The sequence below is a fragment of the Denticeps clupeoides genome, unplaced genomic scaffold (assembly GCF_900700375.1).
Source record: "Denticeps clupeoides unplaced genomic scaffold, fDenClu1.1, whole genome shotgun sequence".
NCBI classification, from domain to species: domain Eukaryota; kingdom Metazoa; phylum Chordata; class Actinopteri; order Clupeiformes; family Denticipitidae; genus Denticeps; species Denticeps clupeoides.
The window spans coordinates 1-21,976 of NW_021630066.1; the positions used below are offsets into that span (position 1 = coordinate 1).

The window sequence follows — 21,976 nt, forward strand, 5'->3', positions numbered from 1 at the left end:
AAAATATTGAAATGCCTCTTAAATTAAACATAAAGATTGTCCTTTGGAGCAAATCCACAACATATTTTAGTGATTAGTAGGCCCTCTCAAACAATTGTCGAATTCGGTCAATGCCGAACAAAAGGCCAATTAAGATTGACCAATCCTAGTAAGGCCAATGAACCATAGCCTCTGCAGGGCCAGTGGCGCAATGGATAACGCGTCTGACTACGGATCAGAAGATTCTAGGTTCGACTCCTGGCTGGCTCGATGCATTTGTGTTCTTTTATCATTGCTTTAAAATGATTTTTTAAAGAGCTCAAATCCAATATCAATAAATGTCCCTTCTTCAAGACAGAGCATCTTTTTCCATGTAACTCCTTTGCTATTTAACACAGTGCATCCAGCGAATGTTTACCCTAAAAGGAGTGCTGGTGAGCTACTTAACTGTGAGTTAGTGTGGCCGTGATCGTATAGTGGTTAGTACTCTGCGTTGTGGCCGCAGCAACCCCGGTTCGAATCCGGGTCACGGCAGTCTTTGGATAGACAATTTTTAATGAAAATATTTGAAAAATTCCTCTTAAATTAAACATAAGATTGTCTTTGGGAGCAAATCCACAACACATTTTAGTGTTTAGGCCTCTCAAAAAATTGTCGAATCCAATGCCTGACAGCCAATTAAGATTCCCAATCCTAGTAAGGCCAATGAACCATAGCCTCTGCAGGGCCAGTGGCGCAATGGATAACGCGTCTGACTACGGATCAGAAGATTCTAGGTTTGACTCCTGGCTGGCTCGTGCATTTGTGTTCTTTTGATCACTGCTTTAAAATTATTTTTTAAAGAGCTCAAATCCAATATCAATAAATGTCCCTTCTTCAAGACAGAGCATCTTTTTCCATGTAACTCCTTTGCTATTTAACACAGTGCATCCAGCGAATGTTTACCCTAAAAGGAGTGCTGGTGAGCTACTTAACTGTGAGTTAGTGTGGCCGTGATCGTATAGTGGTTAGTACTCTGCGTTGTGGCCGCAGCAACCCCGGTTCGAATCCGGGTCACGGCAGTCTTTGGATAGACAATTTTTAATGAAAATATTTGAAAAATTCCTCTTAAATTAAACATAAGATTGTCTTTGGGAGCAAATCCACAACACATTTTAGTGTTTAGGCCTCTCAAAAAATTGTCGAATCCAATGCCTGACAGCCAATTAAGATTCCCAATCCTAGTAAGGCCAATGAACCATAGCCTCTGCAGGGCCAGTGGCGCAATGGATAACGCGTCTGACTACGGATCAGAAGATTCTAGGTTCGACTCCTGGCTGGCTCGTAGCATTTGTGTTCTTTTGATCATTGCTTTAAAATGATTTTTTAAAGAGCTCAAATCCAATATCAATAAATGTCCCTTCTTCAAGACAGAGCATCTTTTTCCATGTAACTCCTTTGCTATTTAACACAGTGCATCCAGCGAATGTTTACCCTAAAAGGAGTGCTGGTGAGCTACTTAACTGTGAGTTAGTGTGGCCGTGATCGTATAGTGGTTAGTACTCTGCGTTGTGGCCGCAGCAACCCCGGTTCGAATCCGGGTCACGGCAGTCTTTGGATAGACAATTTTTTAATGAAAATATTTGAAAAATTCCTCTTAAATTAAACATAAGATTGTCTTTGGGAGCAAATCCACAACACATTTTAGTGTTTAGGCCTCTCAAAAAATTGTCGAATCCAATGCCTGACAGCCAATTAAGATTCCCAATCCTAGTAAGGCCAATGAACCATAGCCTCTGCAGGGCCAGTGGCGCAATGGATAACGCGTCTGACTACGGATCAGAAGATTCTAGGTTCGACTCCTGGCTGGCTCGTGCATTTGTGTTCTTTTGATCATTGCTTTAAAATGATTTTTTAAAGAGCTCAAATCCAATATCAATAAATGTCCCTTCTTCAAGACAGAGCATCTTTTTCCATGTAACTCCTTTGCTATTTAACACAGTGCATCCAGCGAATGTTTACCCTAAAAGGAGTGCTGGTGAGCTACTTAACTGTGAGTTAGTGTGGCCGTGATCGTATAGTGGTTAGTACTCTGCGTTGTGGCCGCAGCAACCCCGGTTCGAATCCGGGTCACGGCAGTCTTTGGATAGACAATTTTTAATGAAAATATTTGAAAAATTCCTCTTAAATTAAACATAAGATTGTCTTTGGGAGCAAATCCACAACACATTTTAGTGTTTAGGCCTCTCAAAAAATTGTCGAATCCAATGCCTGACAGCCAATTAAGATTCCCAATCCTAGTAAGGCCAATGAACCATAGCCTCTGCAGGGCCAGTGGCGCAATGGATAACGCGTCTGACTACGGATCAGAAGATTCTAGGTTCGACTCCTGGCTGGCTCGTGCATTTGTGTTCTTTTGATCATTGCTTTAAAATTATTTTTTAAAGAGCTCAAATCCAATATCAATAAATGTCCCTTCTTCAAGACAGAGCATCTTTTTCCATGTAACTCCTTTGCTATTTAACACAGTGCATCCAGCGAATGTTTACCCTAAAAGGAGTGCTGGTGAGCTACTTAACTGTGAGTTAGTGTGGCCGTGATCGTATAGTGGTTAGTACTCTGCGTTGTGGCCGCAGCAACCCCGGTTCGAATCCGGGTCACGGCAGTCTTTGGATAGACAATTTTTTAATGAAAATATTTGAAAATTCCTCTTAAATTAAACATAAGATTGTCTTTGGGAGCAAATCCACAACACATTTTAGTGTTTAGGCCTCTCAAAAAATTGTCGAATCCAATGCCTGACAGCCAATTAAGATTCCCAATCCTAGTAAGGCCAATGAACCATAGCCTCTGCAGGGCCAGTGGCGCAATGGATAACGCGTCTGACTACGGATCAGAAGATTCTAGGTTCGACTCCTGGCTGGCTCGTGCATTTGTGTTCTTTTGATCATTGCTTTAAAATTATTTTTTAAAGAGCTCAAATCCAATATCAATAAATGTCCCTTCTTCAAGACAGAGCATCTTTTTCCATGTAACTCCTTTGCTATTTAACACAGTGCATCCAGCGAATGTTTACCCTAAAAGGAGTGCTGGTGAGCTACTTAACTGTGAGTTAGTGTGGCCGTGATCGTATAGTGGTTAGTACTCTGCGTTGTGGCCGCAGCAACCCCGGTTCGAATCCGGGTCACGGCAGTCTTTGGATAGACAATTTTTAATGAAAATATTTGAAAAATTCCTCTTAAATTAAACATAAGATTGTCTTTGGGAGCAAATCCACAACACATTTTAGTGTTTAGGCCTCTCAAAAAATTGTCGAATCCAATGCCTGACAGCCAATTAAGATTCCCAATCCTAGTAAGGCCAATGAACCATAGCCTCTGCAGGGCCAGTGGCGCAATGGATAACGCGTCTGACTACGGATCAGAAGATTCTAGGTTCGACTCCTGGCTGGCTCGTGCATTTGTGTTCTTTTGATCATTGCTTTAAAATTATTTTTTAAAGAGCTCAAATCCAATATCAATAAATGTCCCTTCTTCAAGACAGAGCATCTTTTTCCATGTAACTCCTTTGCTATTTAACACAGTGCATCCAGCGAATGTTTACCCTAAAAGGAGTGCTGGTGAGCTACTTAACTGTGAGTTAGTGTGGCCGTGATCGTATAGTGGTTAGTACTCTGCGTTGTGGCCGCAGCAACCCCGGTTCGAATCCGGGTCACGGCAGTCTTTGGATAGACAATTTTTTAATGAAAATATTTGAAAAATTCCTCTTAAATTAAACATAAGATTGTCTTTGGGAGCAAATCCACAACACATTTTAGTGTTTAGGCCTCTCAAAAAATTGTCGAATCCAATGCCTGACAGCCAATTAAGATTCCCAATCCTAGTAAGGCCAATGAACCATAGCATCTGCAGGGCCAGTGGCGCAATGGATAACGCGTCTGACTACGGATCAGAAGATTCTAGGTTCGACTCCTGGCTGGCTCGTGCATTTGTGTTCTTTTTATCACTGCTTTAAAATTATTTTTTAAAGAGCTCAAATCCAATATCAATAAATGTCCCTTCTTCAAGACAGAGCATCTTTTTCCATGTAACTCCTTTGCTATTTAACACAGTGCATCCAGCGAATGTTTACCCTAAAAGGAGTGCTGGTGAGCTACTTAACTGTGAGTTAGTGTGGCCGTGATCGTATAGTGGTTAGTACTCTGCGTTGTGGCCGCAGCAACCCCGGTTCGAATCCGGGTCACGGCAGTCTTTGGATAGACAATTTTTTAATGAAAACATTTGAAAAATTCCTCTTAAATTAAACATAAGATTGTCTTTGGGAGCAAATCCACAACACATTTTAGTGTTTAGGCCTCTCAAAAAATTGTCGAATCCAATGCCTGACAGCCAATTAAGATTCCCAATCCTAGTAAGGCCAATGAACTATAGCATCTGCAGGGCCAGTGGCGCAATGGATAACGCGTCTGACTACGGATCAGAAGATTCTAGGTTCGACTCCTGGCTGGCTCGTGCATTTGTGTTCTTTTGATCACTTGCTTTAAAATTATTTTTTAAAGAGCTCAAATCCAATATCAATAAATGTCCCTTCTTCAAGACAGAGCATCTTTTTCCATGTAACTCCTTTGCTATTTAACACAGTGCATCCAGCGAATGTTTACCCTAAAAGGAGTGCGGGTGAGCTACTTAACTGTGAGTTAGTGTGGCCGTGATCGTATAGTGGTTAGTACTCTGCGTTGTGGCCGCAGCAACCCCGGTTCGAATCCGGGTCACGGCAGTCTTTGTATAGACAATTTTTTAATGAAAATATTTGAAAATTCCTCTTAAATTAAACATAAGATTGTCTTTGGGAGCAAATCCACAACACATTTTAGTGTTTAGGCCTCTCAAAAAATTGTCGAATCCAATGCCTGACAGCCAATTAAGATTCCCAATCCTAGTAAGGCCAATGAACCATAGCCTCTGCAGGGCCAGTGGCGCAATGGATAACGCGTCTGACTACGGAACAGAAGATTCTAGGTTCGACTCCTGGCTGGCTCGTGCATTTGTGTTCTTTTGATCATTGCTTTAAAATGTTTTTTTAAAGAGCTCAAATCCAAGATCAATAAATGTCCCTTCTTCAAGACAGAGCATCTTTTTCCATGTAACTCCTTTGCTATTTAACACAGTGCATCCAGCGAATGTTTACCCTAAAAGGAGTGCTGGTGAGCTACTTAACTGTGAGTTAGTGTGGCCGTGATCGTATAGTGGTTAGTACTCTGCGTTGTGGCCGCAGCAACCCCGGTTCGAATCCGGGTCACGGCAGTCTTTGGATAGACAATTTTTAATGAAAATATTTGAAAAATTCCTCTTAAATTAAACATAAGATTGTCTTTGGGAGCAAATCCACAACACATTTTAGTGTTTAGGCCTCTCAAAAATTGTCGAATCCAATGCCTGACAGCCAATTAAGATTCCCAATCCTAGTAAGGCCAATGAACCATAGCCTCTGCAGGGCCAGTGGCGCAATGGATAACACGTCTGACTACGGATCAGAAGATTCTAGGTTCGACTCCTGGCTGGCTCGTGCATTTGTGTTCTTTTGATCACTGCTTTAAAATTATTTTTTAAAGAGCTCAAATCCAATATCAATAAATGTCCCTTCTTCAAGACAGAGCATCTTTTTCCATGTAACTCCTTTGCTATTTAACACAGTGCATCCAGCGAATGTTTACCCTAAAAGGAGTGCTGGTGAGCTACTTAACTGTGAGTTAGTGTGGCCGTGATCGTATAGTGGTTAGTACTCTGCGTTGTGGCCGCAGCAACCCCGGTTCGAATCCGGGTCACGGCAGTCTTTGGATAGACAATTTTTAATGAAAATATTTGAAAAATTCCTCTTAAATTAAACATAAGATTGTCTTTGGGAGCAAATCCACAACACATTTTAGTGTTTAGGCCTCTCAAAAAATTGTCGAATCCAATGCCTTGACAGCCAATTAAGATTCCCAATCCTAGTAAGGCCAATGAACCATAGCCTCTGCAGGGCCAGTGGCGCAATGGATAACGCGTCTGACTACGGATCAGAAGATTCTAGGTTCGACTCCTGGCTGGCTCGTGCATTTGTGTTCTTTTGATCACTTGCTTTAAAATGATTTTTTAAAGAGCTCAAATCCAATATCAATAAATGTCCCTTCTTCAAGACAGAGCATCTTTTTCCATGTAACTCCTTTGCTATTTAACACAGTGCATCCAGCGAATGTTTACCCTAAAAGGAGTGCTGGTGAGCTACTTAACTGTGAGTTAGTGTGGCCGTGATCGTATAGTGGTTAGTACTCTGCGTTGTGGCCGCAGCAACCCCGGTTCGAATCCGGGTCACGGCAGTCTTTGGATAGACAATTTTTTAATGAAAATATTTGAAAAATTCCTCTTAAATTAAACATAAGATTGTCTTTGGGAGCAAATCCACAACACATTTTAGTGTTTAGGCCTCTCAAAAAATTGTCGAATCCAATGCCTGACAGCCAATTAAGATTCCCAATCCTAGTAAGGCCAATGAACCATAGCCTCTGCAGGGCCAGTGGCGCAATGGATAACGCGTCTGACTACGGATCAGAAGATTCTAGGTTCGACTCCTGGCTGGCTCGAGCATTTGTGTTCTTTTGATCATTGCTTTAAAATGATTTTTTTAAGAGCTCAAATCCAATATCAATAAATGTCCCTTCTTCAAGACAGAGCATCTTTTTCCATGTAACTCCTTTGCTATTTAACACAGTGCATCCAGCGAATGTTTACCCTAAAAGGAGTGCTGGTGAGCTACTTAACTGTGAGTTAGTGTGGCCGTGATCGTATAGTGGTTAGTACTCTGCGTTGTGGCCGCAGCAACCCCGGTTCGAATCCGGGTCACGGCAGTCTTTGGATAGACAATTTTTAATGAAAATATTTGAAAAATTCCTCTTAAATTAAACATAAGATTGTCTTTGGGAGCAAATCCACAACACATTTTAGTGTTTAGGCCTCTCAAAAAATTGTCGAATCCAATGCCTGACAGCCAATTAAGATTCCCAATCCTAGTAAGGCCAATGAACCATAGCCTCTGCAGGGCCAGTGGCGCAATGGATAACGCGTCTGACTACGGATCAGAAGATTCTAGGTTCGACTCCTGGCTGGCTCGTGCATTTGTGTTCTTTTTATCAATGCTTTAAAATGATTTTTTAAAGAGCTCAAATCCAATATCAATAAATGTCCCTTCTTCAAGACAGAGCATCTTTTTCCATGTAACTCCTTTGCTATTTAACACAGTGCATCCAGCGAATGTTTACCCTAAAAGGAGTGCTGGTGAGCTACTTAACTGTGAGTTAGTGTGGCCGTGATCGTATAGTGGTTAGTACTCTGCGTTGTGGCCGCAGCAACCCCGGTTCGAATCCGGGTCACGGCAGTCTTTGGATAGACAATTTTTTAATGAAAATATTTGAAAAATTCCTCTTAAATTAAACATAAGATTGTCTTTGGGAGCAAATCCACAACACATTTTAGTGTTTAGGCCTCTCAAAAAATTGTCGAATCCAATGCTTGACAGCCAATTAAGATTCCCAATCCTAGTAAGGCCAATGAACCATAACATCTGCAGGGCCAGTGGCGCAATGGATAACGCGTCTGACTACGGATCAGAAGATTCTAGGTTCGACTCCTGGCTGGCTCGTGCATTTGTGTTCTTTTGATCACTTGCTTTAAAATGATTTTTTAAAGAGCTCAAATCCAATATCAATAAATGTCCCTTCTTCAAGACAGAGCATCTTTTTCCATGTAACTCCTTTGCTATTTAACACAGTGCATCCAGCGAATGTTTACCATAAAAGGAGTGCTGGTGAGCTACTTAACTGTGACTTAGTGTGGCCGTGATCGTATAGTGGTTAGTACTCTGCGTTGTGGCCGCAGCAACCCCGGTTCGAATCCGGGTCACGGCAGTCTTTGGATAGACAACTTTTTAATGAAAATATTGGAAAAATTCCTCTTAAATTAAACATAAGATTGTCTTTGGGAGCAAATCCACAACACATTTTAGTGTTTAGGCCTCTCAAAAAATTGTCGAATCCAATGCCTGACAGCCAATTAAGATTCCCAATCCTAGTAAGGCCAATGAACCATAGCCTCTGCAGGGCCAGTGGCGCAATGGATAACGCGTCTGACTACGGATCAGAAGATTCTAGGTTCGACTCCTAGCTGGCTCGTGCATTTGTGTTCTTTTGATCATTGCTTTAAAATTATTTTTTAAAGAGCTCAAATCCAATATCAATAAATGTCCCTTCTTCAAGACAGAGCATCTTTTTCCATGTAACTCCTTTGCTATTTAACACAGTGCATCCAGCGAATGTTTACCCTAAAAGGAGTGCTGGTGAGCTACTTAACTGTGAGTTAGTGTGGCCGTGATCGTATAGTGGTTAGTACTCTGCGTTGTGGCCGCAGCAACCCCGGTTCGAATCCGGGTCACGGCAGTCTTTGGATAGACAATTTTTTAATGAAAATATTTGAAAAATTCCTCTTAAATTAAACATAAGATTGTCTTTGGGAGCAAATCCACAACACATTTTAGTGTTTAGGCCTCTCAAAAAATTGTCGAATCCAATGCCTGACAGCCAATTAAGATTCCCAATCCTAGTAAGGCCAATGAACCATAGCCTCTGCAGGGCCAGTGGCGCAATGGATAACGCGTCGACTACGGATCAGAAGATTCTAGGTTCGACTCCTGGCTGGCTCGTGCATTTGTGTTCTTTTGATCATTGCTTTAAAATGTTTTTTTAAAGAGCTCAAATCCAAGATCAATAAATGTCCCTTCTTCAAGACAGAGCATCTTTTTCCATGTAACTCCTTTGCTATTTAACACAGTGCATCCAGCGAATGTTTACCCTAAAAGGAGTGCTGGTGAGCTACTTAACTGTGAGTTAGTGTGGCCGTGATCGTATAGTGGTTAGTACTCTGCGTTGTGGCCGCAGCAACCCCGGTTCGAATCCGGGTCACGGCAGTCTTTGGATAGACAATTTTTTAATGAAAATATTTGAAAAATTCCTCTTAAATTAAACATAAGATTGTCTTTGGGAGCAAATCCACAACACATTTTAGTGTTTAGGCCTCTCAAAAAATTGTCGAATCCAATGCCTGACAGCCAATTAAGATTCCCAATCCTAGTAAGGCCAATGAACCATAGCCTCTGCAGGGCCAGTGGCGCAATGGATAACGCGTCTGACTACGGATCAGAAGATTCTAGGTTCGACTCCTGGCTGGCTCGTGCATTTGTGTTCTTTTTATCACTGCTTTAAAATTATTTTTTAAAGAGCTCAAATCCAATATCAATAAATGTCCCTTCTTCAAGACAGAGCATCTTTTTCCATGTAACTCCTTTGCTATTTAACACAGTGCATCCAGCGAATGTTTACCCTAAAAGGAGTGCTGGTGAGCTACTTAACTGTGAGTTAGTGTGGCCGTGATCGTATAGTGGTTAGTACTCTGCGTTGTGGCCGCAGCAACCCCGGTTCGAATCCGGGTCACGGCAGTCTTTGGATAGACAATTTTTAATGAAAATATTTGAAAAATTCCTCTTAAATTAAACATAAGATTGTCTTTGGGAGCAAATCCACAACACATTTTAGTGTTTAGGCCTCTCAAAAAATTGTCGAATCCAATGCCTGACAGCCAATTAAGATTCCCAATCCTAGTAAGGCCAATGAACCATAGCCTCTGCAGGGCCAGTGGCGCAATGGATAACGCGTCTGACTACGGAACAGAAGATTCTAGGTTCGACTCCTGGCTGGCTCGTGCATTTGTGTTCTTTTGATCACTGCTTTAAAATTATTTTTTAAAGAGCTCAAATCCAATATCAATAAATGTCCCTTCTTCAAGACAGAGCATCTTTTTCCATGTAACTCCTTTGCTATTTAACACAGTGCATCCAGCGAATGTTTACCCTAAAAGGAGTGCTGGTGAGCTACTTAACTGTGAGTTAGTGTGGCCGTGATCGTATAGTGGTTAGTACTCTGCGTTGTGGCCGCAGCAACCCCGGTTCGAATCCGGGTCACGGCAGTCTTTGGATAGACAATTTTTAATGAAAATATTTGAAAAATTCCTCTTAAATTAAACATAAGATTGTCTTTGGGAGCAAATCCACAACACATTTTAGTGTTTAGGCCTCTCAAAAAATTGTCGAATCCAATGCCTGACAGCCAATTAAGATTCCCAATCCTAGTAAGGCCAATGAACCATAGCCTCTGCAGGGCCAGTGGCGCAATGGATAACGCGTCTGACTACGGATCAGAAGATTCTAGGTTCGACTCCTGGCTGGCTCGTGCATTTGTGTTCTTTTGATCATTGCTTTAAAATGTTTTTTTAAAGAGCTCAAATCCAAGATCAATAAATGTCCCTTCTTCAAGACAGAGCATCTTTTTCCATGTAACTCCTTTGCTATTTAACACAGTGCATCCAGCGAATGTTTACCCTAAAAGGAGTGCTGGTGAGCTACTTAACTGTGAGTTAGTGTGGCCGTGATCGTATAGTGGTTAGTACTCTGCGTTGTGGCCGCAGCAACCCGGTTCGAATCCGGGTCACGGCAGTCTTTGGATAGACAATTTTTTAATGAAAATATTTGAAAAATTCCTCTTAAATTAAACATAAGATTGTCTTTGGGAGCAAATCCACAACACATTTTAGTGTTTAGGCCTCTCAAAAAATTGTCGAATCCAATGCCTGACAGCCAATTAAGATTCCCAATCCTAGTAAGGCCAATGAACCATAGCCTCTGCAGGGCCAGTGGCGCAATGGATAACGCGTCTGACTACGGATCAGAAGATTCTAGGTTCGACTCCTGGCTGGCTCGTGCATTTGTGTTCTTTTGATCACTTGCTTTAAAATTATTTTTTAAAGAGCTCAAATCCAATATCAATAAATGTCCCTTCTTCAAGACAGAGCATCTTTTTCCATGTAACTCCTTTGCTATTTAACACAGTGCATCCAGCGAATGTTTACCCTAAAAGGAGTGCTGGTGAGCTACTTAACTGTGAGTTAGTGTGGCCGTGATCGTATAGTGGTTAGTACTCTGCGTTGTGGCCGCAGCAACCCCGGTTCGAATCCGGGTCACGGCAGTCTTTGGATAGACAATTTTTAATGAAAATATTTGAAAAATTCCTCTTAAATTAAACATAAGATTGTCTTTGGGAGCAAATCCACAACACATTTTAGTGTTTAGGCCTCTCAAAAAATTGTCGAATCCAATGCCTGACAGCCAATTAAGATTCCCAATCCTAGTAAGGCCAATGAACCATAGCCTCTGCAGGGCCAGTGGCGCAATGGATAACGCGTCTGACTACGGATCAGAAGATTCTAGGTTCGACTCCTGGCTGGCTCGTGCATTTGTGTTCTTTTGATCATTGCTTTAAAATGATTTTTTAAAGAGCTCAAATCCAATATCAATAAATGTCCCTTCTTCAAGACAGAGCATCTTTTTCCATGTAACTCCTTTGCTATTTAACACAGTGCATCCAGCGAATGTTTACCCTAAAAGGAGTGCTGGTGAGCTACTTAACTGTGAGTTAGTGTGGCCGTGATCGTATAGTGGTTAGTACTCTGCGTTGTGGCCGCAGCAACCCCGGTTCGAATCCGGGTCACGGCAGTCTTTGGATAGACAATTTTTAATGAAAATATTTGAAAAATTCCTCTTAAATTAAACATAAGATTGTCTTTGGGAGCAAATCCACAACACATTTTAGTGTTTAGGCCTCTCAAAAAATTGTCGAATCCAATGCCTGACAGCCAATTAAGATTCCCAATCCTAGTAAGGCCAATGAACCATAGCCTCTGCAGGGCCAGTGGCGCAATGGATAACGCGTCTGACTACGGATCAGAAGATTCTAGGTTCGACTCCTGGCTGGCTCGTGCATTTGTGTTCTTTTTATCACTGCTTTAAAATTATTTTTTAAAGAGCTCAAATCCAATATCAATAAATGTCCCTTCTTCAAGACAGAGCATCTTTTTCCATGTAACTCCTTTGCTATTTAACACAGTGCATCCAGCGAATGTTTACCCTAAAAGGAGTGCTGGTGAGCTACTTAACTGTGAGTTAGTGTGGCCGTGATCGTATAGTGGTTAGTACTCTGCGTTGTGGCCGCAGCAACCCCGGTTCGAATCCGGGTCACGACAGTCTTTGGATAGACAATTTTTAATGAAAATATTTGAAAAATTCCTCTTAAATTAAACATAAGATTGTCTTTGGGAGCAAATCCACAACACATTTTAGTGTTTAGGCCTCTCAAAAAATTGTCGAATCCAATGCCTGACAGCCAATTAAGATTCCCAATCCTAGTAAGGCCAATGAACTATAGCATCTGCAGGGCCAGTGGAGCAATGGATAACGCGTCTGACTACGGATCAGAAGATTCTAGGTTCGACTCCTGGCTGGCTCGTGCATTTGTGTTCTTTTGATCATTGCTTTAAAATAGTTTTTTAAAGAGCTCAAATCCAATATCAATAAATGTCCCTTCTTCAAGACAGAGCATCTTTTTCCATGTAACTCCTTTGCTATTTAACACAGTGCATCCAGCGAATGTTTACCCTAAAAGGAGTGCTGGTGAGCTACTTAACTGTGAGTTAGTGTGGCCGTGATCGTATAGTGGTTAGTACTCTGCGTTGTGGCTGCAGCAACCCCGGTTCGAATCCGGGTCACGGCAGTCTTTGGATAGACAATTTTTAATGAAAATATTTGAAAAATTCCTCTTAAATTAAACATAAGATTGTCTTTGGGAGCAAATCCACAACACATTTTAGTGTTTAGGCCTCTCAAAAAATTGTCGAATCCAATGCCTGACAGCCAATTAAGATTCCCAATCCTAGTAAGGCCAATGAACCATAGCCTCTGCAGGGCCAGTGGAGCAATGGATAACGCGTCTGACTACGGATCAGAAGATTCTAGGTTCGACTCCTGGCTGGCTCGTGCATTTGTGTTCTTTTGATCATTGCTTTAAAATGATTTTTTAAAGAGCTCAAATCCAATATCAATAAATGTCCCTTCTTCAAGACAGAGCATCTTTTTCCATGTAACTCCTTTGCTATTTAACACAGTGCATCCAGCGAATGTTTACCCTAAAAGGAGTGCTGGTGAGCTACTTAACTGTGAGTTAGTGTGGCCGTGATCGTATAGTGGTTAGTACTCTGCGTTGTGGCCGCAGCAACCCCGGTTTGAATCCGGGTCACGGCAGTCTTTGGATAGACAATTTTTTAATGAAAATATTTGAAAAATTCCTCTTAAATTAAACATAAGATTGTCTTTGGGAGCAAATCCACAACACATTTTAGTGTTTAGGCCTCTCAAAAAATTGTCGAATCCAATGCCTGACAGCCAATTAAGATTCCCAATCCTAGTAAGGCCAATGAACCATAGCATCTGCAGGGCCAGTGGCGCAATGGATAACGCGTCTGACTACGGATCAGAAGATTCTAGGTTCGACTCCTGGCTGGCTCGTGCATTTGTGTTCTTTTTATCACTGCTTTAAAATTATTTTTTAAAGAGCTCAAATCCAATATCAATAAATGTCCCTTCTTCAAGACAGAGCATCTTTTTCCATGTAACTCCTTTGCTATTTAACACAGTGCATCCAGCGAATGTTTACCCTAAAAGGAGTGCTGGTGAGCTACTTAACTGTGAGTTAGTGTGGCCGTGATCGTATAGTGGTTAGTACTCTGCGTTGTGGCCGCAGCAACCCCGGTTCGAATCCGGGTCACGGCAGTCTTTGGATAGACAATTTTTAATGAAAATATTTGAAAAATTCCTCTTAAATTAAACATAAGATTGTCTTTGGGAGCAAATCCACAACACATTTTAGTGTTTAGGCCTCTCAAAAAAATTGTCGAATCCAATGCCTGACAGCCAATTAAGATTCCCAATCCTAGTAAGGCCAATGAACCATAGCCTCTGCAGGGCCAGTGGCGCAATGGATAACGCGTCTGACTACGGATCAGAAGATTCTAGGTTCGACTCCTGGCTGGCTCGTGCATTTGTGTTCTTTTGATCAATGCTTTAAAATGATTTTTTAAAGAGCTCAATTCCAATATCAATAAATGTCCCTTCTTCAAGACAGAGCATCTTTTTCCATGTAACTCCTTTGCTATTTAACACAGTGCATCCAGCGAATGTTTACCCTAAAAGGAGTGCTGGTGAGCTACTTGACTGTGAGTTAGTGTGGCCGTGATCGTATTGTGGTTAGTACTCTGCATTGTGGCCGCAGCAACCCCGGTTCGAATCCGGGTCACGGCAGTCTTTGGATAGACAATTTTTAAATGAAAACATTTGAAAAATTCCTCTTAAATTAAACATAAGATTGTCTTTGGGAGCAAATCCACAACACATTTTAGTGTTTAGGCCTTTAAAAAATTGTCGAATCCAATGCCTGACAGCCAATTAAGATTCCTAATCCTAGTAAGGCCAATGAACCATAGCCTCTGCAGGGCCAGTGGCGCAATGGATAACGCGTCTGACTACGGATCAGAAGATTCTAGGTTCGACTCCTGGCTGGCTCGTGCATTTGTGTTCTTTTGATCACTTGCTTTAAAATTATTTTTTAAAGAGCTCAAATCCAATATCAATAAATGTCCCTTCTTCAAGACAGAGCATCTTTTTCCATGTAACTCCTTTGCTATTTAACACAGTGCATCCAGCGAATGTTTACCCTAAAAGGAGTGCTGGTGAGCTACTTAACTGTGAGTTAGTGTGGCCGTGATCGTATAGTGGTTAGTACTCTGCGTTGTGGCCGCAGCAACCCCGGTTCGAATCCGGGTCACGGCAGTCTTTGGATAGACAATTTTTAATGAAAATATTTGAAAAATTCCTCTTAAATTAAACATAAGATTGTCTTTGGGAGCAAATCCACAACACATTTTAGTGTTTAGGCCTCTCAAAAAATTGTCGAATCCAATGCCTGACAGCCAATTAAGATTCCCAATCCTAGTAAGGCCAATGAACCATAGCCTCTGCAGGGCCAGTGGTGCAATGGATAACGCGTCTGACTACGGATCAGAAGATTCTAGGTTCGACTCCTGGCTGGCTCGTGCATTTGTGTTCTTTTTATCACTGCTTTAAAATTATTTTTTAAAGAGCTCAATTCCAATATCAATAAATGTCCCTTCTTCAAGACAGAGCATCTTTTTCCATGTAACTCCTTTGCTATTTAACACAGTGCATCCAGCGAATGTTTACCCTAAAAGGAGTGCTGGTGAGCTACTTGACTGTGAGTTAGTGTGGCCGTGATCGTATTGTGGTTAGTACTCTGCGTTGTGGCCGCAGCAACCCCGGTTCGAATCCGGGTCACGGCAGTCTTTGGATAGACAATTTTTTAATGAAAACATTTGAAAAATTCCTCTTAAATTAAACATAAGATTGTCTTTGGGAGCAAATCCACAACACATTTTAGTGTTTAGGCCTCTCAAAAAATTGTCGAATCCAATGCCTGACAGCCAATTAAGATTCCCAATCCTAGTAAGGCCAATGAACCATAGCCTCTGCAGGGCCAGTGGCGCAATGGATAACGCGTCTGACTACGGATCAGAAGATTCTAGGTTCGACTCCTGGCTGGCTCGTGCATTTGTGTTCTTTTGATCATTGCTTTAAAATGATTTTTTAAAGAGCTCAAATCCAATATCAATAAATGTCCCTTCTTCAAGACAGAGCATCTTTTTCCATGTAACTCCTTTGCTATTTAACACAGTGCATCCAGCGAATGTTTACCCTAAAAGGAGTGCTGGTGAGCTACTTGACTGTGAGTTAGTGTGGCCGTGATCGTATTGTGGTTAGTACTCTGCGTTGTGGCCGCAGCAACCCCGGTTCGAATCCGGGTCACGGCAGTCTTTGGATAGACAATTTTTAATGAAAATATTTGAAAAATTCCTCTTAAATTAAACATAAGATTGTCTTTGGGAGCAAATCCACAACACATTTTAGTGTTTAGGCCTCTCAAAAAATTGTCGAATCCAATGCTTGACAGCCAATTAAGATTCCTAATCCTAGTAAGGCCAATGAACTATAGCATCTGCAGGGCCAGTGGCGCAATGGATAACGCGTCTGACTACGGATCAGAAGATTCTAGGTTCGACTCCTGGCTGGCTCGTGCATTTGTGTTCTTTTGATCATTGCTTTAAAATTATTTTTTAAAGAGCTCAAATCCAATATCAATAAATGTCCCTTCTTCAAGACAGAGCATCTTTTTCCATGTAACTCCTTTGCTATTTAACACAGTGCATCCAGCGAATGTTTACCCTAAAAGGAGTGCTGGTGAGCTACTTAACTGTGAGTTAGTGTGGCCGTGATCGTATAGTGGTTAGTACTCTGCGTTGTGGCTGCAGCAACCCCGGTTTGAATCCGGGTCACGGCAGTCTTTGGATAGACAATTTTTTAATGAAAATATTTGAAAATTCCTCTTAAATTAAACATAAGATTGTCTTTGGGAGCAAATCCACAACACATTTTAGTGTTTAGGCCTCTCAAAAAATTGTCGAATCCAATGCCTGACAGCCAATTAAGATTCCCAATCCTAGTAAGGCCAATGAACCATAGCCTCTGCAGGGCCAGTGACGCAATGGATAACGCGTCTGACTACGGATCAGAAGATTCTAGGTTCGACTCCTGGCTGGCTCGTGCATTTGTGTTCTTTTGATCATTGCTTTAAAATGTTTTTTTAAAGAGCTCAAATCCAATATCAATAAATGTCCCTTCTTCAAGACAGAGCATCTTTTTCCATGTAACTCCTTTGCTATTTAACACAGTGCATCCAGCGAATGTTTACCCTAAAAGGAGTGCTGGTGAGCTACTTAACTGTGAGTTAGTGTGGCCGTGATCGTATAGTGGTTAGTACTCTGCGTTGTGGCCGCAGCAACCCCGGTTCGAATCCGGGTCACGGCAGTCTTTGGATAGACAATTTTTTAATGAAAATATTTGAAAAATTCCTCTTAAATTAAACATAAGATTGTCTTTGGGAGCAAATCCACAACACATTTTAGTGTTTAGGCCTCTCAAAAAATTGTCGAATCCAATGCCTGACAGCCAATTAAGATTCCCAATCCTAGTAAGGCCAATGAACCATAGCCTCTGCAGGGCCAGTGGCGCAATGGATAACGCGTCTGACTACGGATCAGAAGATTCTAGGTTCGACTCCTGGCTGGCTCGTGCATTTGTGTTCTTTTGATCACTGCTTTAAAATTATTTTTTAAAGAGCTCAAATCCAATATCAATAAATGTCCCTTCTTCAAGACAGAGCATCTTTTTCCATGTAACTCCTTTGCTATTTAACACAGTGCATCCAGCGAATGTTTACCCTAAAAGGAGTGCTGGTGAGCTACTTAACTGTGAGTTAGTGTGGCCGTGATCGTATAGTGGTTAGTACTCTGCGTTGTGGCCGCAGCAACCCCGGTTCGAATCCGGGTCACGGCAGTCTTTGGATAGACAATTTTTAATGAAAATATTTGAAAAATTCCTCTTAAATTAAACATAAGATTGTCTTTGGGAGCAAATCCACAACACATTTTAGTGTTTAGGCCTCTCAAAAAATTGTCGAATCCAATGCCTGACAGCCAATTAAGATTCCCAATCCTAGTAAGGCCAATGAACCATAGCCTCTGCAGGGCCAGTGGCGCAATGGATAACGCGTCTGACTACGGATCAGAAGATTCTAGGTTCGACTCCTGGCTGGCTCGTGCATTTGTGTTCTTTTTATCAATGCTTTAAAATGATTTTTTAAAGAGCTCAAATCCAATATCAATAAATGTCCCTTCTTCAAGACAGAGCATCTTTTTCCATGTAACTCCTTTGCTATTTAACACAGTGCATCCAGCGAATGTTTACCCTAAAAGGAGTGCTGGTGAGCTACTTAACTGTGAGTTAGTGTGGCCGTGATCGTATAGTGGTTAGTACTCTGCGTTGTGGCCGCAGCAACCCCGGTTCGAATCCGGGTCACGGCAGTCTTTGGATAGACAATTTTTTAATGAAAATATTTGAAAAATTCCTCTTAAATTAAACATAAGATTGTCTTTGGGAGCAAATCCACAACACATTTTAGTGTTTAGGCCTCTCAAAAAATTGTCGAATCCAATGCCTGACAGCCAATTAAGATTCCCAATCCTAGTAAGGCCAATGAACCATAGCCTCTGCAGGGCCAGTGGCGCAATGGATAACGCGTCTGACTACGGATCAGAAGATTCTAGGTTCGACTCCTGGCTGGCTCGTGCATTTGTGTTCTTTTGATCATTGCTTTAAAATTATTTTTTAAAGAGCTCAAATCCAATATCAATAAATGTCCCTTCTTCAAGACAGAGCATCTTTTTCCATGTAACTCCTTTGCTATTTAACACAGTGCATCCAGCGAATGTTTACCCTAAAAGGAGTGCTGGTGAGCTACTTAACTGTGAGTTAGTGTGGCCGTGATCGTATAGTGGTTAGTACTCTGCGTTGTGGCCGCAGCAACCCCGGTTCGAATCCGGGTCACGGCAGTCTTTGGATAGACAATTTTTTAATGAAAATATTTGAAAATTCCTCTTAAATTAAACATAAGATTGTCTTTGGGAGCAAATCCACAACACATTTTAGTGTTTAGGCCTCTCAAAAAATTGTCGAATCCAATGCCTGACAGCCAATTAAGATTCCCAATCCTAGTAAGGCCAATGAACCATAGCATCTGCAGGGCCAGTGGCGCAATGGATAACGCGTCTGACTACGGATCAGAAGATTCTAGGTTCGACTCCTGGCTGGCTCGTGCATTTGTGTTCTTTTGATCACTTGCTTTAAAATTATTTTTTAAAGAGCTCAAATCCAATATCAATAAATGTCCCTTCTTCAAGACAGAGCATCTTTTTCCATGTAACTCCTTTGCTATTTAACACAGTGCATCCAGCGAATGTTTACCCTAAAAGGAGTGCTGGTGAGCTACTTAACTGTGAGTTAGTGTGGCCGTGATCGTATAGTGGTTAGTACTCTGCGTTGTGGCCGCAGCAACCCCGGTTCGAATCCGGGTCACGGCAGTCTTTGGATAGACAATTTTTAATGAAAATATTTGAAAATTCCTCTTAAATTAAACATAAGATTGTCTTTGGGAGCAAATCCACAACACATTTTAGTGTTTAGGCCTCTCAAAAAATTGTCGAATCCAATGCCTGACAGCCAATTAAGATTCCCAATCCTAGTAAGGCCAATGAACCATAGCCTCTGCAGGGCCAGTGGCGCAATGGATAACGCGTCTGACTACGGATCAGAAGATTCTAGGTTCGACTCCTGGCTGGCTCGTGCATTTGTGTTCTTTTGATCATTGCTTTAAAATGTTTTTTTAAAGAGCTCAAATCCAATATCAATAAATGTCCCTTCTTCAAGACAGAGCATCTTTTTCCATGTAACTCCTTTGCTATTTAACACAGTGCATCCAGCGAATGTTTACCCTAAAAGGAGTGCTGGTGAGCTACTTAACTGTGAGTTAGTGTGGCCGTGATCGTATAGTGGTTAGTACTCTGCGTTGTGGCCGCAGCAACCCCGGTTCGAATCCGGGTCACGGCAGTCTTTGGATAGACAATTTTTTAATGAAAATATTTGAAAATTCCTCTTAAATTAAACATAAGATTGTCTTTGGGAGCAAATCCACAACACATTTTAGTGTTTAGGCCTCTCAAAAAATTGTCGAATCCAATGCCTGACAGCCAATTAAGATTCCCAATCCTAGTAAGGCCAATGAACCATAGCCTCTGCAGGGCCAGTGGCGCAATGGATAACGCGTCTGACTACGGATCAGAAGATTCTAGGTTCGACTCCTGGCTGGCTCGTGCATTTGTGTTCTTTTGATCACTTGCTTTAAAATTATTTTTTAAAGAGCTCAAATCCAATATCAATAAATGTCCCTTCTTCAAGACAGAGCATCTTTTTCCATGTAACTCCTTTGCTATTTAACACAGTGCATCCAGCGAATGTTTACCCTAAAAGGAGTGCTGGTGAGCTACTTAACTGTGAGTTAGTGTGGCCGTGATCGTATAGTGGTTAGTACTCTGCGTTGTGGCCGCAGCAACCCCGGTTCGAATCCGGGTCACGGCAGTCTTTGGATAGACAATTTTTTAATGAAAATATTTGAATAAATCCTCTTAAATTAAACATAAGATTGTCTTTGGGAGCAAATCCACAACACATTTTAGTGTTTAGGCCTCTCAAAAAATTGTCGAATCCAATGCCTGACAGCCAATTAAGATTCCCAATCCTAGTAAGGCCAATGAACTATAGCATCTGCAGGGCCAGTGGCGCAATGGATAACGCGTCTGACTACGGATCAGAAGATTCTAGGTTCGACTCCTGGCTGGCTCGTGCATTTGTGTTCTTTTGATCATTGCTTTAAAATTATTTTTTAAAGAGCTCAAATCCAATATCAATAAATGTCCCTTCTTCAAGACAGAGCATCTTTTTCCATGTAACTCCTTTGCTATTTAACACAGTGCATCCAGCGAATGTTTACCCTAAAAGGAGTGTGGGTGAGCTACTTAACTGTGAGTTAGTGTGGCCGTGATCGTATAGTGGTTAGTACTCTGCGTTGTGGCCGCAGCAACCCCGGTTCGAATCCGGGTCACGGCAGTCTTTGGATAGACAATTTTTTAATGAAAATATTGGAAAATTCCTCTTAAATTAAACATAAGATTGTCTTTGGGAGCAAATCCACAACACATTTTAGTGTTTAGGCCTCTCAAAAAATTGTCGAATCCAATGCCTGACAGCCAATTAAGATTCCCAATCCTAGTAAGGCCAATGAACCATAGCCTCTGCAGGGCCAGTGGCGCAATGGATAACGCGTCTGACTACGGATCAGAAGATTCTAGGTTCGACTCCTGGCTGGCTCGTGCATTTGTGTTCTTTTGATCATTGCTTTAAAATTATTTTTTAAAGAGCTCAAATCCAATATCAATAAATGTCCCTTCTTCAAGACAGAGCATCTTTTTCCATGTAACTCCTTTGCTATTTAACACAGTGCATCCAGCGAATGTTTACCCTAAAAGGAGTGCTGGTGAGCTACTTAACTGTGAGTTAGTGTGGCCGTGATCGTATAGTGGTTAGTACTCTGCGTTGTGGCCGCAGCAACCCCGGTTCGAATCCGGGTCACGGCAGTCTTTGGATAGACAATTTTTTAATGAAAATATTTGAAAAATTCCTCTTAAATTAAACATAAGATTGTCTTTGGGAGCAAATCCACAACACATTTTAGTGTTTAGGCCTCTCAAAAAATTGTCGAATCCAATGCCTGACAGCCAATTAAGATTCCCAATCCTAGTAAGGCCAATGAACCATAGCCTCTGCAGGGCCAGTGGCGCAATGGATAACGCGTCTGACTACGGATCAGAAGATTCTAGGTTCGACTCCTGGCTGGCTCGTGCATTTGTGTTCTTTTGATCACTGCTTTAAAATTATTTTTTAAAGAGCTCAAATCCAATATCAATAAATGTCCCTTCTTCAAGACAGAGCATCTTTTTCCATGTAACTCCTTTGCTATTTAACACAGTGCATCCAGCGAATGTTTACCCTAAAAGGAGTGCTGGTGAGCTACTTAACTGTGAGTTAGTGTGGCCGTGATCGTATAGTGGTTAGTACTCTGCGTTGTGGCCGCAGCAACCCCGGTTCGAATCCGGGTCACGGCAGTCTTTGGATAGACAATTTTTAATGAAAATATTTGAAAATTCCTCTTAAATTAAACATAAGATTGTCTTTGGGAGCAAATCCACAACACATTTTAGTGTTTAGGCCTCTCAAAAATTGTCGAATCCAATGCCTGACAGCCAATTAAGATTCCCAATCCTAGTAAGGCCAATGAACCATAGCCTCTGCAGGGCCAGTGGCGCAATGGATAACGCGTCTGACTACGGATCAGAAGATTCTAGGTTCGACTCCTGGCTGGCTCGTGCATTTGTGTTCTTTTTATCACTGCTTTAAAATTATTTTTTAAAGAGCTCAAATCCAATATCAATAAATGTCCCTTCTTCAAGACAGAGCATCTTTTTCC

At 41.5% G+C, this 21,976-nt stretch overlaps 77 non-coding genes across 77 annotated transcripts; all 77 read left to right on the forward strand.

The window, feature by feature from the left end:
- The first annotated feature begins 176 nt into the window (after positions 1-176).
- On the forward strand, positions 177-249 carry trnar-acg (transfer RNA arginine (anticodon ACG)). Its single transcript has one exon. It is a non-coding gene; the product is annotated as a tRNA-Arg (tRNA).
- A 192-nt stretch (positions 250-441) lies between these two features.
- trnah-gug (transfer RNA histidin (anticodon GUG)) lies at positions 442-513 on the forward strand. Its single transcript has one exon. It is a non-coding gene; the product is annotated as a tRNA-His (tRNA).
- A 190-nt stretch (positions 514-703) lies between these two features.
- Positions 704-776, forward strand: trnar-acg (transfer RNA arginine (anticodon ACG)). The gene has a single exon. It is a non-coding gene; the product is annotated as a tRNA-Arg (tRNA).
- Positions 777-968: 192 nt separating this feature from the next.
- trnah-gug (transfer RNA histidin (anticodon GUG)) lies at positions 969-1,040 on the forward strand. Its single transcript has one exon. It is a non-coding gene; the product is annotated as a tRNA-His (tRNA).
- Positions 1,041-1,230: 190 nt separating this feature from the next.
- trnar-acg (transfer RNA arginine (anticodon ACG)) lies at positions 1,231-1,303 on the forward strand. Its single transcript has one exon. It is a non-coding gene; the product is annotated as a tRNA-Arg (tRNA).
- A 193-nt stretch (positions 1,304-1,496) lies between these two features.
- Positions 1,497-1,568, forward strand: trnah-gug (transfer RNA histidin (anticodon GUG)). The gene has a single exon. It is a non-coding gene; the product is annotated as a tRNA-His (tRNA).
- Positions 1,569-1,759: 191 nt separating this feature from the next.
- Positions 1,760-1,832, forward strand: trnar-acg (transfer RNA arginine (anticodon ACG)). The gene has a single exon. It is a non-coding gene; the product is annotated as a tRNA-Arg (tRNA).
- A 192-nt stretch (positions 1,833-2,024) lies between these two features.
- On the forward strand, positions 2,025-2,096 carry trnah-gug (transfer RNA histidin (anticodon GUG)). The gene has a single exon. It is a non-coding gene; the product is annotated as a tRNA-His (tRNA).
- A 190-nt stretch (positions 2,097-2,286) lies between these two features.
- trnar-acg (transfer RNA arginine (anticodon ACG)) lies at positions 2,287-2,359 on the forward strand. The gene has a single exon. It is a non-coding gene; the product is annotated as a tRNA-Arg (tRNA).
- Positions 2,360-2,551: 192 nt separating this feature from the next.
- trnah-gug (transfer RNA histidin (anticodon GUG)) lies at positions 2,552-2,623 on the forward strand. Its single transcript has one exon. It is a non-coding gene; the product is annotated as a tRNA-His (tRNA).
- A 190-nt stretch (positions 2,624-2,813) lies between these two features.
- trnar-acg (transfer RNA arginine (anticodon ACG)) lies at positions 2,814-2,886 on the forward strand. Its single transcript has one exon. It is a non-coding gene; the product is annotated as a tRNA-Arg (tRNA).
- Positions 2,887-3,078: 192 nt separating this feature from the next.
- On the forward strand, positions 3,079-3,150 carry trnah-gug (transfer RNA histidin (anticodon GUG)). Its single transcript has one exon. It is a non-coding gene; the product is annotated as a tRNA-His (tRNA).
- A 190-nt stretch (positions 3,151-3,340) lies between these two features.
- Positions 3,341-3,413, forward strand: trnar-acg (transfer RNA arginine (anticodon ACG)). The gene has a single exon. It is a non-coding gene; the product is annotated as a tRNA-Arg (tRNA).
- Positions 3,414-3,605: 192 nt separating this feature from the next.
- Positions 3,606-3,677, forward strand: trnah-gug (transfer RNA histidin (anticodon GUG)). The gene has a single exon. It is a non-coding gene; the product is annotated as a tRNA-His (tRNA).
- Positions 3,678-3,868: 191 nt separating this feature from the next.
- trnar-acg (transfer RNA arginine (anticodon ACG)) lies at positions 3,869-3,941 on the forward strand. Its single transcript has one exon. It is a non-coding gene; the product is annotated as a tRNA-Arg (tRNA).
- Positions 3,942-4,133: 192 nt separating this feature from the next.
- On the forward strand, positions 4,134-4,205 carry trnah-gug (transfer RNA histidin (anticodon GUG)). Its single transcript has one exon. It is a non-coding gene; the product is annotated as a tRNA-His (tRNA).
- Positions 4,206-4,396: 191 nt separating this feature from the next.
- On the forward strand, positions 4,397-4,469 carry trnar-acg (transfer RNA arginine (anticodon ACG)). Its single transcript has one exon. It is a non-coding gene; the product is annotated as a tRNA-Arg (tRNA).
- Positions 4,470-4,662: 193 nt separating this feature from the next.
- Positions 4,663-4,734, forward strand: trnah-gug (transfer RNA histidin (anticodon GUG)). Its single transcript has one exon. It is a non-coding gene; the product is annotated as a tRNA-His (tRNA).
- A 190-nt stretch (positions 4,735-4,924) lies between these two features.
- trnar-acg (transfer RNA arginine (anticodon ACG)) lies at positions 4,925-4,997 on the forward strand. The gene has a single exon. It is a non-coding gene; the product is annotated as a tRNA-Arg (tRNA).
- Positions 4,998-5,189: 192 nt separating this feature from the next.
- Positions 5,190-5,261, forward strand: trnah-gug (transfer RNA histidin (anticodon GUG)). The gene has a single exon. It is a non-coding gene; the product is annotated as a tRNA-His (tRNA).
- Positions 5,262-5,450: 189 nt separating this feature from the next.
- Positions 5,451-5,523, forward strand: trnar-acg (transfer RNA arginine (anticodon ACG)). The gene has a single exon. It is a non-coding gene; the product is annotated as a tRNA-Arg (tRNA).
- A 192-nt stretch (positions 5,524-5,715) lies between these two features.
- On the forward strand, positions 5,716-5,787 carry trnah-gug (transfer RNA histidin (anticodon GUG)). Its single transcript has one exon. It is a non-coding gene; the product is annotated as a tRNA-His (tRNA).
- Positions 5,788-5,978: 191 nt separating this feature from the next.
- Positions 5,979-6,051, forward strand: trnar-acg (transfer RNA arginine (anticodon ACG)). Its single transcript has one exon. It is a non-coding gene; the product is annotated as a tRNA-Arg (tRNA).
- Positions 6,052-6,244: 193 nt separating this feature from the next.
- trnah-gug (transfer RNA histidin (anticodon GUG)) lies at positions 6,245-6,316 on the forward strand. Its single transcript has one exon. It is a non-coding gene; the product is annotated as a tRNA-His (tRNA).
- A 191-nt stretch (positions 6,317-6,507) lies between these two features.
- On the forward strand, positions 6,508-6,580 carry trnar-acg (transfer RNA arginine (anticodon ACG)). The gene has a single exon. It is a non-coding gene; the product is annotated as a tRNA-Arg (tRNA).
- Positions 6,581-6,772: 192 nt separating this feature from the next.
- On the forward strand, positions 6,773-6,844 carry trnah-gug (transfer RNA histidin (anticodon GUG)). Its single transcript has one exon. It is a non-coding gene; the product is annotated as a tRNA-His (tRNA).
- A 190-nt stretch (positions 6,845-7,034) lies between these two features.
- Positions 7,035-7,107, forward strand: trnar-acg (transfer RNA arginine (anticodon ACG)). Its single transcript has one exon. It is a non-coding gene; the product is annotated as a tRNA-Arg (tRNA).
- A 192-nt stretch (positions 7,108-7,299) lies between these two features.
- Positions 7,300-7,371, forward strand: trnah-gug (transfer RNA histidin (anticodon GUG)). The gene has a single exon. It is a non-coding gene; the product is annotated as a tRNA-His (tRNA).
- Positions 7,372-7,562: 191 nt separating this feature from the next.
- trnar-acg (transfer RNA arginine (anticodon ACG)) lies at positions 7,563-7,635 on the forward strand. The gene has a single exon. It is a non-coding gene; the product is annotated as a tRNA-Arg (tRNA).
- A 193-nt stretch (positions 7,636-7,828) lies between these two features.
- On the forward strand, positions 7,829-7,900 carry trnah-gug (transfer RNA histidin (anticodon GUG)). Its single transcript has one exon. It is a non-coding gene; the product is annotated as a tRNA-His (tRNA).
- A 191-nt stretch (positions 7,901-8,091) lies between these two features.
- trnar-acg (transfer RNA arginine (anticodon ACG)) lies at positions 8,092-8,164 on the forward strand. The gene has a single exon. It is a non-coding gene; the product is annotated as a tRNA-Arg (tRNA).
- A 192-nt stretch (positions 8,165-8,356) lies between these two features.
- Positions 8,357-8,428, forward strand: trnah-gug (transfer RNA histidin (anticodon GUG)). Its single transcript has one exon. It is a non-coding gene; the product is annotated as a tRNA-His (tRNA).
- A 455-nt stretch (positions 8,429-8,883) lies between these two features.
- trnah-gug (transfer RNA histidin (anticodon GUG)) lies at positions 8,884-8,955 on the forward strand. Its single transcript has one exon. It is a non-coding gene; the product is annotated as a tRNA-His (tRNA).
- A 191-nt stretch (positions 8,956-9,146) lies between these two features.
- Positions 9,147-9,219, forward strand: trnar-acg (transfer RNA arginine (anticodon ACG)). Its single transcript has one exon. It is a non-coding gene; the product is annotated as a tRNA-Arg (tRNA).
- Positions 9,220-9,411: 192 nt separating this feature from the next.
- trnah-gug (transfer RNA histidin (anticodon GUG)) lies at positions 9,412-9,483 on the forward strand. The gene has a single exon. It is a non-coding gene; the product is annotated as a tRNA-His (tRNA).
- A 190-nt stretch (positions 9,484-9,673) lies between these two features.
- On the forward strand, positions 9,674-9,746 carry trnar-acg (transfer RNA arginine (anticodon ACG)). The gene has a single exon. It is a non-coding gene; the product is annotated as a tRNA-Arg (tRNA).
- A 192-nt stretch (positions 9,747-9,938) lies between these two features.
- Positions 9,939-10,010, forward strand: trnah-gug (transfer RNA histidin (anticodon GUG)). The gene has a single exon. It is a non-coding gene; the product is annotated as a tRNA-His (tRNA).
- Positions 10,011-10,200: 190 nt separating this feature from the next.
- Positions 10,201-10,273, forward strand: trnar-acg (transfer RNA arginine (anticodon ACG)). The gene has a single exon. It is a non-coding gene; the product is annotated as a tRNA-Arg (tRNA).
- A 192-nt stretch (positions 10,274-10,465) lies between these two features.
- trnah-gug (transfer RNA histidin (anticodon GUG)) lies at positions 10,466-10,536 on the forward strand. The gene has a single exon. It is a non-coding gene; the product is annotated as a tRNA-His (tRNA).
- A 191-nt stretch (positions 10,537-10,727) lies between these two features.
- On the forward strand, positions 10,728-10,800 carry trnar-acg (transfer RNA arginine (anticodon ACG)). Its single transcript has one exon. It is a non-coding gene; the product is annotated as a tRNA-Arg (tRNA).
- Positions 10,801-10,993: 193 nt separating this feature from the next.
- trnah-gug (transfer RNA histidin (anticodon GUG)) lies at positions 10,994-11,065 on the forward strand. Its single transcript has one exon. It is a non-coding gene; the product is annotated as a tRNA-His (tRNA).
- A 190-nt stretch (positions 11,066-11,255) lies between these two features.
- trnar-acg (transfer RNA arginine (anticodon ACG)) lies at positions 11,256-11,328 on the forward strand. Its single transcript has one exon. It is a non-coding gene; the product is annotated as a tRNA-Arg (tRNA).
- A 192-nt stretch (positions 11,329-11,520) lies between these two features.
- Positions 11,521-11,592, forward strand: trnah-gug (transfer RNA histidin (anticodon GUG)). Its single transcript has one exon. It is a non-coding gene; the product is annotated as a tRNA-His (tRNA).
- A 190-nt stretch (positions 11,593-11,782) lies between these two features.
- On the forward strand, positions 11,783-11,855 carry trnar-acg (transfer RNA arginine (anticodon ACG)). The gene has a single exon. It is a non-coding gene; the product is annotated as a tRNA-Arg (tRNA).
- A 192-nt stretch (positions 11,856-12,047) lies between these two features.
- On the forward strand, positions 12,048-12,119 carry trnah-gug (transfer RNA histidin (anticodon GUG)). Its single transcript has one exon. It is a non-coding gene; the product is annotated as a tRNA-His (tRNA).
- A 455-nt stretch (positions 12,120-12,574) lies between these two features.
- On the forward strand, positions 12,575-12,646 carry trnah-gug (transfer RNA histidin (anticodon GUG)). Its single transcript has one exon. It is a non-coding gene; the product is annotated as a tRNA-His (tRNA).
- A 455-nt stretch (positions 12,647-13,101) lies between these two features.
- trnah-gug (transfer RNA histidin (anticodon GUG)) lies at positions 13,102-13,173 on the forward strand. Its single transcript has one exon. It is a non-coding gene; the product is annotated as a tRNA-His (tRNA).
- A 191-nt stretch (positions 13,174-13,364) lies between these two features.
- Positions 13,365-13,437, forward strand: trnar-acg (transfer RNA arginine (anticodon ACG)). The gene has a single exon. It is a non-coding gene; the product is annotated as a tRNA-Arg (tRNA).
- Positions 13,438-13,629: 192 nt separating this feature from the next.
- trnah-gug (transfer RNA histidin (anticodon GUG)) lies at positions 13,630-13,701 on the forward strand. Its single transcript has one exon. It is a non-coding gene; the product is annotated as a tRNA-His (tRNA).
- Positions 13,702-13,892: 191 nt separating this feature from the next.
- trnar-acg (transfer RNA arginine (anticodon ACG)) lies at positions 13,893-13,965 on the forward strand. The gene has a single exon. It is a non-coding gene; the product is annotated as a tRNA-Arg (tRNA).
- A 454-nt stretch (positions 13,966-14,419) lies between these two features.
- trnar-acg (transfer RNA arginine (anticodon ACG)) lies at positions 14,420-14,492 on the forward strand. The gene has a single exon. It is a non-coding gene; the product is annotated as a tRNA-Arg (tRNA).
- Positions 14,493-14,685: 193 nt separating this feature from the next.
- On the forward strand, positions 14,686-14,757 carry trnah-gug (transfer RNA histidin (anticodon GUG)). The gene has a single exon. It is a non-coding gene; the product is annotated as a tRNA-His (tRNA).
- A 190-nt stretch (positions 14,758-14,947) lies between these two features.
- On the forward strand, positions 14,948-15,020 carry trnar-acg (transfer RNA arginine (anticodon ACG)). Its single transcript has one exon. It is a non-coding gene; the product is annotated as a tRNA-Arg (tRNA).
- Positions 15,021-15,212: 192 nt separating this feature from the next.
- On the forward strand, positions 15,213-15,284 carry trnah-gug (transfer RNA histidin (anticodon GUG)). The gene has a single exon. It is a non-coding gene; the product is annotated as a tRNA-His (tRNA).
- A 191-nt stretch (positions 15,285-15,475) lies between these two features.
- Positions 15,476-15,548, forward strand: trnar-acg (transfer RNA arginine (anticodon ACG)). The gene has a single exon. It is a non-coding gene; the product is annotated as a tRNA-Arg (tRNA).
- Positions 15,549-15,740: 192 nt separating this feature from the next.
- Positions 15,741-15,812, forward strand: trnah-gug (transfer RNA histidin (anticodon GUG)). The gene has a single exon. It is a non-coding gene; the product is annotated as a tRNA-His (tRNA).
- A 190-nt stretch (positions 15,813-16,002) lies between these two features.
- On the forward strand, positions 16,003-16,075 carry trnar-acg (transfer RNA arginine (anticodon ACG)). Its single transcript has one exon. It is a non-coding gene; the product is annotated as a tRNA-Arg (tRNA).
- A 719-nt stretch (positions 16,076-16,794) lies between these two features.
- trnah-gug (transfer RNA histidin (anticodon GUG)) lies at positions 16,795-16,866 on the forward strand. Its single transcript has one exon. It is a non-coding gene; the product is annotated as a tRNA-His (tRNA).
- Positions 16,867-17,057: 191 nt separating this feature from the next.
- On the forward strand, positions 17,058-17,130 carry trnar-acg (transfer RNA arginine (anticodon ACG)). Its single transcript has one exon. It is a non-coding gene; the product is annotated as a tRNA-Arg (tRNA).
- Positions 17,131-17,322: 192 nt separating this feature from the next.
- On the forward strand, positions 17,323-17,394 carry trnah-gug (transfer RNA histidin (anticodon GUG)). Its single transcript has one exon. It is a non-coding gene; the product is annotated as a tRNA-His (tRNA).
- A 190-nt stretch (positions 17,395-17,584) lies between these two features.
- trnar-acg (transfer RNA arginine (anticodon ACG)) lies at positions 17,585-17,657 on the forward strand. Its single transcript has one exon. It is a non-coding gene; the product is annotated as a tRNA-Arg (tRNA).
- Positions 17,658-17,849: 192 nt separating this feature from the next.
- Positions 17,850-17,921, forward strand: trnah-gug (transfer RNA histidin (anticodon GUG)). The gene has a single exon. It is a non-coding gene; the product is annotated as a tRNA-His (tRNA).
- Positions 17,922-18,112: 191 nt separating this feature from the next.
- On the forward strand, positions 18,113-18,185 carry trnar-acg (transfer RNA arginine (anticodon ACG)). The gene has a single exon. It is a non-coding gene; the product is annotated as a tRNA-Arg (tRNA).
- A 192-nt stretch (positions 18,186-18,377) lies between these two features.
- Positions 18,378-18,449, forward strand: trnah-gug (transfer RNA histidin (anticodon GUG)). The gene has a single exon. It is a non-coding gene; the product is annotated as a tRNA-His (tRNA).
- A 190-nt stretch (positions 18,450-18,639) lies between these two features.
- On the forward strand, positions 18,640-18,712 carry trnar-acg (transfer RNA arginine (anticodon ACG)). The gene has a single exon. It is a non-coding gene; the product is annotated as a tRNA-Arg (tRNA).
- Positions 18,713-18,905: 193 nt separating this feature from the next.
- Positions 18,906-18,977, forward strand: trnah-gug (transfer RNA histidin (anticodon GUG)). Its single transcript has one exon. It is a non-coding gene; the product is annotated as a tRNA-His (tRNA).
- Positions 18,978-19,166: 189 nt separating this feature from the next.
- On the forward strand, positions 19,167-19,239 carry trnar-acg (transfer RNA arginine (anticodon ACG)). The gene has a single exon. It is a non-coding gene; the product is annotated as a tRNA-Arg (tRNA).
- A 192-nt stretch (positions 19,240-19,431) lies between these two features.
- On the forward strand, positions 19,432-19,503 carry trnah-gug (transfer RNA histidin (anticodon GUG)). The gene has a single exon. It is a non-coding gene; the product is annotated as a tRNA-His (tRNA).
- A 190-nt stretch (positions 19,504-19,693) lies between these two features.
- trnar-acg (transfer RNA arginine (anticodon ACG)) lies at positions 19,694-19,766 on the forward strand. The gene has a single exon. It is a non-coding gene; the product is annotated as a tRNA-Arg (tRNA).
- Positions 19,767-19,959: 193 nt separating this feature from the next.
- Positions 19,960-20,031, forward strand: trnah-gug (transfer RNA histidin (anticodon GUG)). The gene has a single exon. It is a non-coding gene; the product is annotated as a tRNA-His (tRNA).
- A 191-nt stretch (positions 20,032-20,222) lies between these two features.
- On the forward strand, positions 20,223-20,295 carry trnar-acg (transfer RNA arginine (anticodon ACG)). The gene has a single exon. It is a non-coding gene; the product is annotated as a tRNA-Arg (tRNA).
- A 192-nt stretch (positions 20,296-20,487) lies between these two features.
- trnah-gug (transfer RNA histidin (anticodon GUG)) lies at positions 20,488-20,559 on the forward strand. The gene has a single exon. It is a non-coding gene; the product is annotated as a tRNA-His (tRNA).
- A 190-nt stretch (positions 20,560-20,749) lies between these two features.
- trnar-acg (transfer RNA arginine (anticodon ACG)) lies at positions 20,750-20,822 on the forward strand. The gene has a single exon. It is a non-coding gene; the product is annotated as a tRNA-Arg (tRNA).
- Positions 20,823-21,014: 192 nt separating this feature from the next.
- On the forward strand, positions 21,015-21,086 carry trnah-gug (transfer RNA histidin (anticodon GUG)). The gene has a single exon. It is a non-coding gene; the product is annotated as a tRNA-His (tRNA).
- A 191-nt stretch (positions 21,087-21,277) lies between these two features.
- trnar-acg (transfer RNA arginine (anticodon ACG)) lies at positions 21,278-21,350 on the forward strand. Its single transcript has one exon. It is a non-coding gene; the product is annotated as a tRNA-Arg (tRNA).
- Positions 21,351-21,542: 192 nt separating this feature from the next.
- trnah-gug (transfer RNA histidin (anticodon GUG)) lies at positions 21,543-21,614 on the forward strand. Its single transcript has one exon. It is a non-coding gene; the product is annotated as a tRNA-His (tRNA).
- Positions 21,615-21,802: 188 nt separating this feature from the next.
- On the forward strand, positions 21,803-21,875 carry trnar-acg (transfer RNA arginine (anticodon ACG)). Its single transcript has one exon. It is a non-coding gene; the product is annotated as a tRNA-Arg (tRNA).
- Positions 21,876-21,976: the final 101 nt, after the last annotated feature.